The following is a 15,987-nucleotide window of genomic DNA, read 5'->3' as shown; positions in this document are numbered from 1 at the left end:
CGATTTTCTCTTCTAGGAGATATAGGTCAAAAATCGCACTTTATCATATAAAGTTAATAAATATCGAGTTTATGTTAAATTGTACAATCGATCGATTTTACAAAAATTATCTTAATAATTCTGAATAATAATTCCAACTCTGCGGCATCTTGTCTTTAAATAACTGTAGACATTTTATTATTAAGATAAATTTAATTCTCTCTCTATCACAGTACATTTCACTGTACAGTAAATATTAAATGGGGTATCTCTATAGGAAACAACAATACAATTGAATATTATAGAACAGGAAATGCCTGGAATTTCATTAAAATGACTGCCAAGTTGCTGAATATTAAAAATTTAAGCAATGCGCGTAAATATGTATTGCAAAATACCTGTCCCTGTAGAGAGTAACTGCACGATAACGAATTTATTCGCTCGATTCAACGAAATACTCGCCGGGAACTGTCGTCAGTGCCGTCGAAATGGATCTGTTCGAGCAGCACAGCAAAGCGAAAATGGAAGCGCTAGGTGAATTTCATAAAAACAAAAAAAAAAGACCAATGTAGCGTCTGTCCGCTGATTGCAGTGTAAATATAAATAACGTGTTTATCCATCGGATATGGATCATCAAAGTCGCGGGCGGCCGAACCTTATCGTGATCGTTTGATTCGCCTATTCGCAAACACGGCAAACGCGAAATGGAACGGATGCGAAACAGAGTCGAACGTTAAAGTCAGACTTATCCCTTTGAAGGCTGCTATCCGCTATCGACGAATCCAGGAAAGCTCAGTCGACGAAACACACTCACCTGCAATCAGAAAGATAGAAATATTTCGTTAGTCCGAATCTCTCTCTCTCTTTTTCAAGTAAGCGTCGCGCGAGAAAGAATGTCGCATATACCGGTGTGCTATCGCGTAACGAGAAAATTTGAAGGAATCTTGATCGAACGTGGAAGAGAAACGTGAGTTGGAAAAAGTATAAATATCGAGGAGGAGGAAACGAGAGGTATTGACAGTTTGTTGCTCGAATGCCGTCGTCGCCTGAGAACGAGCTATTCCCCAGCGATTCTGCAAAAGATTGCTTTCGCTACATAACGACAAACCTCGTTCACATATCCGTCAGCGGCGACGTCGCGGGACGACGCGACGGTGACGATTTTAGAAAATCTTTTCTCGATCTCGCGAGCTTCGTTCTCTACCTCTCTTCGTTACATCCAGGTATCCGTTCGATTTCCAACGCGTCCCTAGTTTTCGCGTGTCGTAGAGAGAAGGAGAGAACTGATATACAATATGATTCTATCCCATTAACAATCAACTAATAGTCTCATGTATCCAATGCGTCCGAAATGCTTGGTACAATTGGAAAAAAAATAATTCCTTGTGCAATAATAAATCGAAAATGTAGAATAAAATTTTCACATACGAGAAACTTCGTTTTCGAAATAATTTTTATACTTTGAAAAATTAATAATATATTTATATTTCTCTTTAAATTTCAACGACTTGTGACAATCTTATTATACAGTATTATAGAAACGCGCGAATATAATGAGTTATTAATTTTCCAATTTTCAAAATCGAATGAAAATATTTCATTCTATGTTTTTTAATTTATTTTTTCACAAAGTCGATTTCATATCGCGATTTTGCATCTTGTATAGCAAGCAAATATGATATGTGCGCTTTTCTTGATAGTAGAATTTGTTACGCCGTATCGCATGTACGGTGTCGATTATTATAGGCGTTCACAGGTGTACGGACTGCTTGCGCGACGATTTACGGCGGTATTAGCGATCCATTGATCATTTCCTCGACAGTTACCCATGCGATGTGGTACCTTTGATATTTCGCTATTTCCGCGAGATGCGGGCAAAACGAAACTATTCCGGCGCGCGACCGTTCTCTCTCTTTCTCTCTCTTTCTCTCTGGAAAGTCCTCTAGAATTGGTTTTCGTCCATTGATAAATGTCCATCACTCTTCCCGAAAACGTTTATTTCGCACATTGTCAAAATTCCGCTGACGCATCGCTCGGTTGCTTGTCCAACAAGCGATAGCTATTTGTAAGAGTAGATAAAGCAAGTTCGACGCTTAGCGGACTAAATCGGTTTTCATAGTAAATTGGAAGCATTTAATTCTCATCACCACGCGGAATTATTTATGGCAAAATAAAGTATTTCGACGTCGCAATGAGACTGATTATTTTATACAATTTCCAACGATCAAAAAAACTTTCTCGATTTCTCATACAGAGTTAAAATTTATGCTGGAATACATTTTCCTTTTTATAGCGCTTTTTTTTATAACGCTCTAGTTTAAAAAGATTTAAAAAGACAAGGTTTGAAAAAATTGGAAAATTAATGTATTTACCCTTTTGAAGCTAATTTATTTTTGAAGAAAAATTATTTTTTTTTCGATTATGCTATATACACTCCACATATATCATCTGCCACAGACAGAGTCTATATACCTCACACACATATACGTGATCATCGCATATATTTTTCCTAGCAGCACATATGTAGCTCTAACTCAATCTTACTGAAAATATTTTCCCGACATGACGCGCCGAGTGCCCTTAAAATTTTTACAAACAGACAACGTCGCGCGTTTCTGCCTGATAAAAATTTCTTTCAAAGCACCGCGAGCGTAACATCAGGTTGCGTAACATAGGCATGCTCTTAATATACAGAGGCTCAAAGAGCGTCAGTCTAAAGTGAATCTCGTGTCTTGCGTGAGACTGAAACGAAAAGGAGCCTCGGGATTCAAGAGTAAGATCGACATGATAGGAAGGGAGGATTTCATCCAAAAGGGTCGGACAAGATTGTGCATCTGTATTTATTTAGCGTTAATAAATGGCGGCCACAAGGAGGAGGAAAAGGGCTGTGTCCGGGCTAAATTCCGCTCGAAATTGATAAATCAATTTAATTTTCTTCCCGACGAAAGTTTTCCCCGCGCCAATTAAATTCTACGAACAAACAACAGATAGTCCGGGACAGAAAATCTCTCAATGAACGATATATAACAGCTACGAATTTCTACTTTTCGTGCTTTGTTTCGCGTATGTATATATATTCATCGCGGCCGCGCGCGCATCACCATCAAAATCAATTTTCACTCGACATGTAACCTAGCCCTCCTACCTCCTTCCTCCTCTCACTTCCCCTTTCTGTCTCCCTTTTTTATGTTCGTCGAATTAGCGAACTCCACTACTCATACTCCCGTGACCCGCGCGTAAGCGAGAAGCTAGAATTTATAGAGTTTCGATAAAATAATCAACTTCTCGTCGGTGTAATTTGGGAACGGAGGGAAAAAAAAGCGTCTGCAGATTATCGAATTCGCCCGATTTGTTTTCTTTCTTTCTCTTTTTTCTTTTTTTCCCCTCGCTTTCTCGTGTTGGTGTTATGTTTACGCGGCTGTGTAATGAAGCGAAACCATAAAGCGATTTTGCCCGCGTCATTCGCCTGGATATTATTTCGATGTAACGTGCGATATTTTCAAACGTCACGTTGATCCCGACAAATCGGGTTACCTAACCAGCAGCGGGATCGTCGCAATAGCTCGTTTTTTTTTGTTTTTCAGAAAAGAGATTTTCGCGCAAAACTCAACGTACACGCTTGTGAAGTCATTCACGATGATGTGCAATTAATTTTTCGTTGCTACTCGAGAACAGAGAGTTTCGCGTCTTATTACTTCAACTCTCGAAAAATCTCGACGTTTACGAGACGACGGAATACATCGCGTGCTGATCTTTCAGGGCTGAAAACGTGCGCTATATCGCGCGGCTGAAAACGGAAAATGCGCGCTTAAATCGGAACTTGAAACGCCTAACACTATCGTGACAGTTTCTAGATAACATTATGGGTTAATATACGATTATGATAGAGGCGTTCATTATGGTAGCGTTTGTAGAATTTATCTTGAATTTTATAAAAGAAATTTACACAATAACGAATTCTCTCTACGTTTCTTGCTAGTGCTTCTATTAATCAATTGATCACGCGAATAATGAACGATATTTTATTATAACCTGGGGATGTGATTCCCCTGAAAATTGCAAATAAAATTTATTTACATTTTATTTATTTAATATTGAGAAGAGGAGAAAACATATAGATAAAAAAAGAAATTGTTTGCCGGTTTAAAATATTCTATAAAATGCGTGATTTGTGTAGAAAAATAAAGAAGACTAAATAAAAAAGAGATAAAAAGAAAATACAGAGAGAAACAAAAAAAGAGGAACAACGCGAAATCATCAGGATACCTATATACGTGCAAATTTACATTCTCAACCCTGGTAAACAGCAAACAGAGTAATAATTAATACCTCGAATTAGATTATTCATGTGAGCAAGCAAAGCCAACGAATGAGCTAGCGCTTTCTGTAATTCTATGTTAAGGAAGTAACACTGTAGAAAGCTGCGGAAGGAGTGATGTGAGTTTATAATGTCAACTGGATTTTAAAGAATATCATATGTGAGAGAGATGATTACAGTTTTTTGCAACACTGCATGTCATTAGCGGATTCTGACGTCGATAATGGGGGGGGGGGGGTTTGCAAAATTATTTTATTTAATATTTTTGATTTCATATATATATATATATATATTATATAGATATAAAGAATTTCTCGCCTAATTATTTTCATGCAACGAAATTATCTCATTTCGTCCTATGTCTGACTTAATCTATACTTAACTCCTTGAATGCGTAATGAGTATAATTTCCAGTATATCTTATACTTTTATATATATATGTATATATTTTATATATATATATATTATATATATATATGTATATATACATATATATAAATAAAAGTATAAGATACACTGGAAATTATACTCATTACGCATTCAAGGAATTAAGTGTAGATTAAGTCAGACATAGGACGAAATGATGAGATAATTTCGTTGCACGAAAATAATTAGGTGAAATTCTTTATATCTATATAATATATACGATATGCATGTATAAGATACACTGGAAATTATTCTCATTACGCATTCAAGGAGTTAAGTGTAGATTAAGTCAGACATACGACGAAATGATGAGATAATTTCGTTGCATGAAAATAATTAGGCGAGAAATTCTTTATATCTATATAATATATATATATATATATATATATATATAAGTATAAGATACACTGTAAATTATACTCATTACGGATTCAAGGAGTTAGGTATAGATTAAGTCAGACATAGGACGAAATAATGAGATAATTTCATTGCACGAAAATAATTAAGCGAAATTCTTTGTATCTATATAATATATATTATATATATATATGATATATTATGACATATATTATATAGATATAAAGAATTTTATCTAATTATTTTCGTGCAATGAAATTATCTCATCATTTCGTCCTATGTCTGACTTAATCTACACTTAACTCCTTGAATGCGTAATGAGTATAATTTACAGTGTATCTTATACTTTTATATATATATATAAAATATATATATATAAAAAATATATATATAAAAGTATAAGATACACTGTAAATTATACACATTACGCATTCAAGGAGTTAAGTATAGATTAAGTCAGACATAGGACGAAATAATGAGATAATTTCATTGCACGAAAATAATTAAGCGAAATTCTTTGTATCTATATAATATATATTATATATATATGATATATTATGACATATATTATATAGATATAAAGAATTTTATCTAATTATTTTCGTGCAATGAAATTATCTCATCATTTCGTCCTATGTCTGACTTAATCTACACTTAACTCCTTGAATGCGTAATGAGTATAATTTACAGTGTATCTTATACTTTTATATATATATATAAAATATATATATATAAAAAATATATATATAAAAGTATAAGATACACTGTAAATTATACACATTACGCATTCAAGGAGTTAAGTATAGATTAAGTCAGACATAGGATGAAATGATGAGATAATTTCATGCACGAAAATAATTAGGCGAAATTCTTTATATATATATATATATATATATATATATATATAATATATACAATATGTATGTATAAGATACACTGTAAATTATACTCATTACGCATTCAAGGAGTTAAGTGTAGATTAAGTCAGACATACGACGAAATGATGAGATAATTTCGTTGCACGAAAATAATTAGGCAAAATTCTTTATATCTATATAATATATACAATATGTATGTATAAGATACACTGTAAATTATACTCATTACGCATTCAAGGAATTAAGTATAGATTAAGTCAGACATAGGACGAAATGATGAGATAATTTTGTTGTACGAAAATAATTAGGCGAAATTCTTTGTATCTATATAATATATATTATATAGTATATAGATACAAAGAATTTCGCCTAATTATTTTCGTACAACAAAATTATCTCATCATTTCGTCCTATGTCTGACTTAATCTATACTTAATTCCTTGAATGCGTAATGAGTATAATTTACAGTGTATCTTATACTTATATATATACACTAGCGGATCCTGACGTCGATAGCTCTTTAATGTTTGTTTTTCTTTATTTACATTTTTTAAACAAATTCAGCAAAACTGTTTCTTTTAATTTGCAAGGGGGAGTTTTAACCCCCTCCCCCCCGCCCCCCAGGATCCGCCAGTGCTGCATGTGATACAAGACAGGTTATTCTAGTTTTATTTTTGTATTAAAGAAAAAAGTTTGGAAAGAAAGGAGATAAAGACGTATAGGTAAGACAGTTTAATTTGCAGATTAATAAAAAGTAGGTCATACAATTTAATAATAATCGCGTTATATTTAAAATTAATAGATTATTATTAGCGTATATCTGAAATAATATTATGACGCTATTTATCCCAGCATTATTAATAATTTAACGTGAAATGAGCTGAGCTCGCGACGAACTTTATCAAAAAAACAAATAATAAAAGTGTATTTTAAAAAATCTTTAAAAATTTGAAAATTTTTTATTTTATATAAAAAAATCACAGAAATATATATCTTGAAATTAAATGGCAAGATCTATAATAATTTTTTAAAAAATCAAAGAAATTATATTTATATATCAAAGAACAGTATATGGCTAAAAAATTATTTTATATATGTTCTTTTAAGTCTATTTATTTAAGTATAAAATACTTATATCCTATAAATATAAGTACATTACAAAATGTACATACATTAGAAAAATTCAAGTCTTCGCAGCCACGATCGGACGCGCGATAAATATTTCCGACATCTCCCGGCATAGAGATTGCAATGGTTAAGGCGACTCACGCGTTCGATATTAAGAACTTCCAACGGATTATAACGGACGAAAAGATCTTCGAAAGAGCAATATTCCCGGACTGCGCCCCCATCCGACCCGCAGAAGTTATCAGTATTTATTCGCAAAGTGCGCGCGTTGTGCGGAAAAACTTTTTAAGCCCTCGTAAAGGATCGCTCATAGAATAGCCACCGTGTTTCGCGGACGATCATCAGCGATCGTAAACTATCCCTTACACCCTCGCACGCGATCTTATACATAGTCGCGCGTAAAAAAAATATTCAAGTGTATAAATGTAATAGATAGATAGATAAAGTACTGCAAATACATATATACACGCGTGTCTCTCTTCGTTATCACGAATCTCAACGTGATAAAAGCACAGATACACTTATTCGCTCGTTTTTAGCGAGCGAAAATTAACGCTCGTATAGAATTTGATATCCGCTGATTTATTGGTTGCAAATTCGTGTCGCGTTGAGAAAAATCGCAAACGATTGCGAGGTAACCGAATACGACGGTTTCCATTGAACCCGATGAATCTAGTTGACGTGCTCGTTATACTCTTATATAGTCGAAGTAGAAATTGGCGCGCGGGATTAACTTCATCAATTTAATATTGCGCGTTTTTCACGAGGAAAATCAAACTGTTTATCATTAGACTGTACTGTATAGAGATTTTCGTCAAATCTCAAAAACGAGCGATTATGACGCTTATCTTTGAAATCCGGATCCTATTTATCACGGATATATCAAAGTGACACGAGGACACGACGCGCTTTCACGCGTCCAGAATCAAAGCAGTTAATCGTAGAGAACGTCAATTTCCGGGGTAATTTCATCGGTAGACGCACTTTGGATAAACCTTGTCTCACATGACGACGCGACCCCGTCTCGTCGCTCACGCCCGACTCGATCCCAACTTTGATGATTACAACGGATGTGTGATTTCGCGTGTATGCCTGCATGTATGCGCGTGTGTGTTCGCTACATACATGCAGAGACGCATCGTCGACCGAGCCGACGATAAAATCGAGCGAGCTTGAACGACACGAGATCGACCGTCACACGAGCAAGGATTTGCCGTTCCGTTCACAACAGAATTCACCCCTTTCCTCACCCCTTTCCGCTTCGCCGTCATTTCATCTCGCGCAGCAACTAATCTGTCATCGAGCGCTTGACCGATTCGCACTTTCGCTCGCCGCTTGTTTCGGACATTTCGCGATAATCAGATCAATCGGATTCGCACACGCTTCTCGGCACAGTTTCCTCGTGTGTTAATTCGCGCCTCGCGCGAATTAATCGCAAATTGATTGAACGCGAATGTAAACACCGTCGTGAAAGATTTCTTTGCTCCGCGATCTCGTACCATTCTTGACAAAGCCGTGGAATTTTCCATTTTTACGACGACATTATGGTTGACCTCCTTAGCAGTTCTCCAAAAGCCTTTTGTGTTACAACGATTACATCTTGAAGTAATATTAACTCGATTAATAGGTTGAGCAAATTATTACTTTAAATCAACGTAGTAGCGAACGACTGGTTTTTCTTCCGTCAAAATTTATTCTTTTGAAAAACATTTTTAGAAAAACATCGACGTTTTTTGGTGACACGAAGATTTCAGAAGGGATTTCAAATTTTCCATATTTCCATATTTTCCATATTTAGCACGAAATATTATGGCACTTGGCTTTTCATAAATTATATATGGTGATGAATAACTGATTGGATTAAGCTGAAGAAATTGTAGCAAATTTAACGCGTTTCGGAATTCTTCTACCTAATACATTAAAGTGCTGATAAAACCGATCGATGCTAGTAACAGCAATCTAACTCTAGGATCGTGTTTCACCGGCGACAGAAATTTCGTAAGAAACACTATAACATAAACTATGCGCGCGCTATCGTTTATCAAGTTTACTGTAAAACAAGACTTGAACTGGTATTTCTTCGGGAAACGATCGCGCAACCATGATTTTACGTCCTTTCGTGATCGACGAGGAGCATCGATAGCTCATCTGGATACATTTAACTCTTTGCTTTAATTCCAAACATTAATTAAATTTGGTTCAAAAAATTTTTGAGGTTTTAATAATTTAATTAATCTTTTATTCGTTATTTTATATACATATATGCATATTACTGCATATATATAGAGAAAGAAATAAGAGAGATCGACTGCAACAGTAAATAAGCCATAAAATACAGTATTATAAAAATATGAATAAATAGACTTTATTATAAACACGTGCAAGAATGTGTGTCGCGCAAAAATATGCGGAACGCAAATAAGGAGGTTGAAAATTGAACAACCGCGAGAGATCATCGAGGGGGAAATGTCTACCTGCGAGAAATGCACGAGGTACTCTTGCGCGAATCGCGCCGAGCAAGGTACAAAAATCTATGTATCGACTGAAACGCGTGTTCCCTCTAGAACCCGCGTTAGCCTACATTGTGTGGCCTATACACGCGTTACCCTCGGCTTCTCGCGTTACTCACGGCTTCGAGATTCCGAGTCGATAAATCCGCGGAATTATTTTCGCCGCGGCGGTCTCGAGTCATCGATGCATATTCATATGAATTAGCATAGCCTCGCCTTGGGAGGCGAAGCGCTTGCGGATATTTACGTACGTACGTACGATGTCGTGTGCATGTGTATGTATGTGTGTGTTCTTGGATGCAATTCCATGGGGGATGCAACCGTAGACTGGCACATGTATGCAAATACACACGCCAACACACCCTCTCTCTCTCTCTCTCTCTCTCTCTCTCTCTTCTCGTCTGTCTCCCACGCTCTCTTTCACGCACTTATATTCAAAGTACACACACGTGCATGCTTACAGAAACTGGTGAACGAGGAGAAAGGGAACGAGTCAGCTGGAATTGGTTAGAGGTAGCAAGTTAGACAAGAGGAATATTAGACGTATGTAAATTAGAAGAATATAGCTCCGTCTTCGACCGGACGTTTCTTCGAGCAGAAATTCTCGTTTAACATTACTCTATCAAGTCTACCTTTATTAACAGCAACGACGATTCAATTAATTATTACATGATTAAAGAGATGTGTTAACCTGATCACGAATCGAGAAATGCAAATGATAAAATTGCCTGGTTATGTAAATATTTTCGTTCCAGGGGAAAATGCCACTTCGTATGCACAAACGGAGGAAAACGAAAGGAAAGGGATACGATTCAGAGAAATAGGAAGTTAGGCGAGAAATGTCAGACGTATGTAAATAAGTGAGATGTCGCAGCATTCTGGATCCCTGCGTCGATTATTTCCTAGAAAGAGAAATTCGGCGAGATTCGAACTCAAACTCATTTCATTCCAATGATTTCGGATTCGTGATTCTCGAAAAGACTTGATTAAACGAGGATTGCCAGGAGTGCCTCGCCGATGATTGACTCGTATTCGTGACTCTGCTCTCAAACTACGTCGTTATATGCCCGCAAATTCACGTAATTACTTACAAAGCTGTTCCAGTTACTCGTGCCCATCTATAATACACAGTGAACCTCGAGCTTTTATACTTAACACAACAACTTTGCTGTATTCATCCTATATTTTGCACAATGGAACGAATATCATTCACGTTAAATAAAGTTGTTTACAAAATTTTTTCTACCGAAACTAATCTAATATTCAAAATTTTTTCGCAGCATATCTAGCGCTCTTAATCTCACACTTTTTGAGAACCGCTGTTGTAATTTTACTTTGTAAATTTAAAATTTCAATGTAGGATGACGCGAGCGAAAATACATATGGCGGGAGGGTTGAACAATTTTCGAGGAACAGAAACCCGTTTGCGAAATTACAAACATTTTCGAGATCGCGTGTACGAACGCATAATATGATTATAAATCGCGGTACCTGTGTACCTGTTGCGACTGGGTTCAGAAGCTCGGCGTTGGCGATTTGCATTTTTACCGTACTCGCAATTTTGCCCCCGTCTGGGAACAGAAGGGTGAGGAAGGAGGAAAGATTTCGCGTCCATTATGGGATTACGTTATCGGCTTCAAGGTAATTGTTAGTAAACTTCGTGATATGGAATGATAAAAGTTGCATATCTCTGCTACCTTGCACGTGTCGTTCTATCGCACGTTGTAAAGAAATACCGTTAAAAACAATATCCAGTAGATAATTATGCACGTGTCCAAGGCTGAGTACGAGCTAATAAGGACTTTTAATAAATAAACTTTTTCCACATTGCGAAAGATTGCAACACTCCAACAAATTGTAGCTAAAAGTGAGTGTATCTCATTTATATAAGTCAGCATATTGGCATCATAAAATCCTGTCATCGTGAAAGTCTGTTAAACTTTTTTATACTAGAACAACCCAAGCGCGCGTTACGCGCGCGCCATTCTTCGGTTTTGTATTAAAAAAATGATATTTAAAAAATATATTTAAAAAATAATATAAAGTTTATTTAAACTCGATTAATATTTTTTGACAGAAATCAGCTGATAACTGTCAAAAATATCAATCGAGTTTAAAGTATTATAACATATTATTTAAAATATATTATATTAATTATTTTAATTTTTATAACGTATTATTATTTTAAAAATTAATTAGCAAATTAGTACTTTAATCAGCTAATTTCTGTCAAAAAATATTAATAAAGCGAAAATTTGCTAATTAAATATAGCTTACATATTTATATTTATATTGTGTATGTTATAATTTGCTAATTAAATTTTAAAATAATAATATAGTAAAAGTTATGAAATAGTAATATATTGTAAATAATATGTTATAATACCTTATTCTCGATTAATATTTTTTCTTTCTAAAGCTATATCTTTTCGAACGAATCTCTTTCGAGTTTTAATTAATTATTAATATTAAGTCATGTATATTGTATCGCGCGGTCGTGCGCGCGTTATTAGAGTGAAGTTGCCGATGTTTGTAGCCGCGGCCGCGGCCATTACCGAAACGCCGCGAGTATCAGGCAGTTGGAGCTGCGTCCCGCTGTGATTAATTAGTAAGCATAATCGTTAGAAACGATTTCTAACCTTTGTATTGTAATATTTATCAATCATATATCATAATTTCAACGTTAATACATAGTCGTAATTGTTCGAAGCGCATATTTCGCGAAAAATTCGATGCAAAATCTCTTACCTACATAACCCAACTTAATCTGTTTTCGCGCGCGCGAATGTGTTGCGATCCGTGGATATATCTCTATCGTTAATTCTAGCTTACATATTTATATTGTGTATGTTATAATGCGAAATAATAAGATTATTCTAATATATGTATGTATTTCATTTGTTACAGATAGCATTGCGATTCACGCGTCGTGTCGGGAGTGCCGTGTAAAGTTTCGCGTGTCGGGAGTGCCGTGTAAAGTATCGGGCGATCGTAATTATTCGTATTTTCGCGAGTGTCGTGAGTGCTACCATGGACCAAGAGAGGAGGAGGAGGCCCGGGGAGGCATCGGGCGACATCGGTGCAACTATGAGGTATGCAAAATAAAACATTTTTTCTAAACTGCATTGTTTATGTTATGAGATATTCGACACACTATTCGACACACACATATGTATGTATATACATAATTTGAATCTTTTGTTTTCAGATCAATGTGCTATGTACTACAACTCCGCTATTGCACGTATCGGTGAGTGAGAAATTGTTTATTTTATAATATTTCTATAGCGGTAATAGGGATATATATATAATATGTTTAAAATATTAAAATAATAACGTATGTTTTAAATAATATGTTATAATATCTTATCTGCGATTAATATTTTTTGACAAAAATCAGCTCTGATAATTGTCAAAAATATTAATCGAATTTAAAATATTATAACATCCCTTTCTAAAAAAAGGCACGTTAAGTCGATTCTTGCAAGTATGTTGCTTTTCCAATGCTGATTAACTGTTTCGATTTGCATTGCGCGTTATATTCGTAGCATCGAGAGCCTGTCATCGCGAGGATTAGTAGTTTAACAGTTTGTTTAAAATAAAATAAAATAAAATAAAATAATATGTTTTAAATGATATGTTATAATATTTTATCCGCGATTAATATTTTTTTACAGAAATCAGCTGATATCTGTCAAAAATATTAATCGAGTTTAGTATTATAATATTTTATTTAAAACTAATATCATTATTTTATTTAATTTTATTTTGAACAAACTGTCAAACTGTTAACTCTTGCGCTGATAGCCTCTCGATGCTACGAATATAACACACAACTCGAATCTTGACAGCCAATGAGCATCGCGGAAAAGCGACAACAATAAACTTTGATATATGCGAGTATCGATTTTACATATCTTTTTTTAAAAAAGGATACACAAATTTTATACAAATTATGTTACACGTATTCTCAGTGAAAAACCAGATGTTATGCGAATTGTCCGTTTTTACTTCGCGAAAAAAATATATATATGCAACTATCAAAAGTAATACGTGTAATGGCAGGGTGTGAAGATGGTATAGGAAGAAGTTAGGACTTTGAAACTTAATCCAGACAAATGATTCTTATGTCACTTCGCACGTCGAGTTTGCGACGATCCAATCGTTTTTTCCAGCGCGGAAAAAAACTCGTGTATCCCTCTTTGATATTCATAAGATCTATCTCCGCGAAGTGACTGTGTCATAAAAGCAGCACCGATCGATTTCGCCAAATGAACGCGAATTGCTTCCTCGACATCAGCGATGACGAAAAATTTCTGCAGCAAAATCCGTCGTTCGTGGCACTCGAAATCGACATGACGAGAGAATTATCGGAATCCGACAGATTAAAGATACATAGTGAATGAGGTTTAATCCACGACTGATGGTTTATTGGAATATCTTTAGTCGTTCCGCGCGATCGGAGAATTAACGGAATATTCATTTTTTGATATTTCGCGTTTTCTCACCGCGAAGCGTAACAATAACGATTAATGATGGGACCAATTATACTGCGTGAATAACACGCGTCAACGGTGCGATAAATAAGCAATAATAAATAATTGGCGTGAAAATGGGATTTTACGACCATTAAATTCATTTATTGAAATTCAACGAATAACGCGCGAAGAAGAAAACTTTGGTACGGCAAGTGAGAAAAATGGAAATTTCGCTTCGTATGCAAACCCTGGTTCTGCGTATTCATGGTGTTTTTTAACGTGGACAATCCGAGCTACTTTAGATTCTATACGGAGTAAAAATTAAATAATCTTACATAATATAGTTCCCCCCGAAAACGAGAAAAGAAAATTAAAAAATAAAATAACATATATACATATACATGTTGTAAAACTCGATATCTAAAAAAAATTAACGACACTGATGATAAGCACTTGCTTTAAGAAACATTTTTAAAAATTGTTATCAGCGGCAGAAAAAGATATTATGAAATAAACACACAATTAAAAAATATATATACATATATTATAATAAATACATATACATATATTACAAAACAAAAATAGCACTGTTAATTTAGCGCTTATCGTTAGACGCGTTATGAGTAATGCAAACTATATGAAAACTTTGACCAATAATATTGTACAAGATTACGTATGAATTTCAAATATATCTTAAAACTTGGAAATGAAGGTTTTAATATTATATTGAGAATACGATTTACATTTCATATATATATAATTTTACATACATATTATATAATTAATACAATGTTTATATTTATTGATAATTATCGGTTAAATTGATCAAAGTAAGACAAGTTATCAGATATTAACTTTATACGGGTAAAGATCGCTTCGAATAATGGGGAAAGTCCACGGCGTATGGTGGTTGATTATTCTCGCTGATCCAAACCGTTCCGTTTTCACCTTTTTGGATGAGAGCTAGCATGGCGAGAGCCACGTTGTCGGTTGTTTGGAACGTGTCAGGTTCCAAATTGCCAAATTTACTGGCGCTTTTCGCATCCATGAAATGGACAAATTTATTATTGACGTTGTCTAATATATGCGTATTCGTAACACTTGGACACAGTATAAGAACTCGCACTCCGGTAGTGTCATGTAGATCCGCCAGAGATTGACTGAATCCAAGAATAGCGTATTTTGAAGCTGTATATACCGGCAGTAGGGGGTACGGATTTAATGCAATTATAGATGAGATGTTGACGATCACGCCTCCCTTGCCGCCTTTGTATTTTCCCATGTAGTCTAGGGCCAAATACGAGCTACGAATTAGCGCCTTGACATTGACATCGATCGTCTGTTCCCATTCCTTATCATTCAATATACCAGCATTGTTGATGAGGATATCAAGAATCTCGAATGCATCGACGACTTTCTTAAATGCCGTTTTTAGATCTTCGGGTATTGTCACGTCACACGCGATGAAGATAGCACGACCCTTTCCAAATTTATTCTCCAACGTGATCGCTGCATTTTTACCGTTCGACGTCGGCAAATCGATTATCGCAACATTTTTCGCACCATTATGAAGCAATATTTCTGCGTATTTGTAGCCTAATCCGGCAGCTCCTCCGGTGATCATTGCAATTTTATTTTGTATGTTATCCATCTTGCCTTTAATGAGTTGTAATGCGTATTGCACAGACTGTAAGTCTAGTAAGTAGTGTTAGATAACGAGTTCAGCGTAGAAATATATATGCTTCTTATAGCATTTTTATTTACGCTGATTCATCGATGAATATATTCATTAATTATCATTGTTTTTATAGTTTTTCCTCATTATTATATATTTATTAAAATTTTATTAATAATATGCAAAATTTTAAATTTTAAATTTTAAAATTTTAATTTTAAATTTTAAATTATTTCTA

General features: G+C 34.9%; 1 protein-coding gene and 1 pseudogene across 3 annotated transcripts in view; both read right to left on the bottom strand.

Moving 5' to 3' along the window:
* Positions 1-15,987, bottom strand: part of LOC145936957 (synaptogenesis protein syg-1) — a 396,806-nt gene that overhangs the window by 150,740 nt on the left and 230,079 nt on the right. The gene's annotated exons all lie outside the window — the stretch shown is intronic.
* Positions 14,890-15,774, bottom strand: LOC145937061 (15-hydroxyprostaglandin dehydrogenase [NAD(+)] pseudogene; annotated as a pseudogene).

The sequence above is a fragment of the Prenolepis imparis genome, unplaced genomic scaffold (assembly GCF_030444845.1).
Source record: "Prenolepis imparis isolate NDT839.2.m4 unplaced genomic scaffold, iyPreImpa1.0 SCAF_6, whole genome shotgun sequence".
Lineage (NCBI taxonomy): Eukaryota > Metazoa > Arthropoda > Insecta > Hymenoptera > Formicidae > Prenolepis > Prenolepis imparis.
The sequence above is the reverse complement of the archived record's forward strand: the minus strand, read 5'-3'. Positions and strand labels throughout refer to the sequence as shown.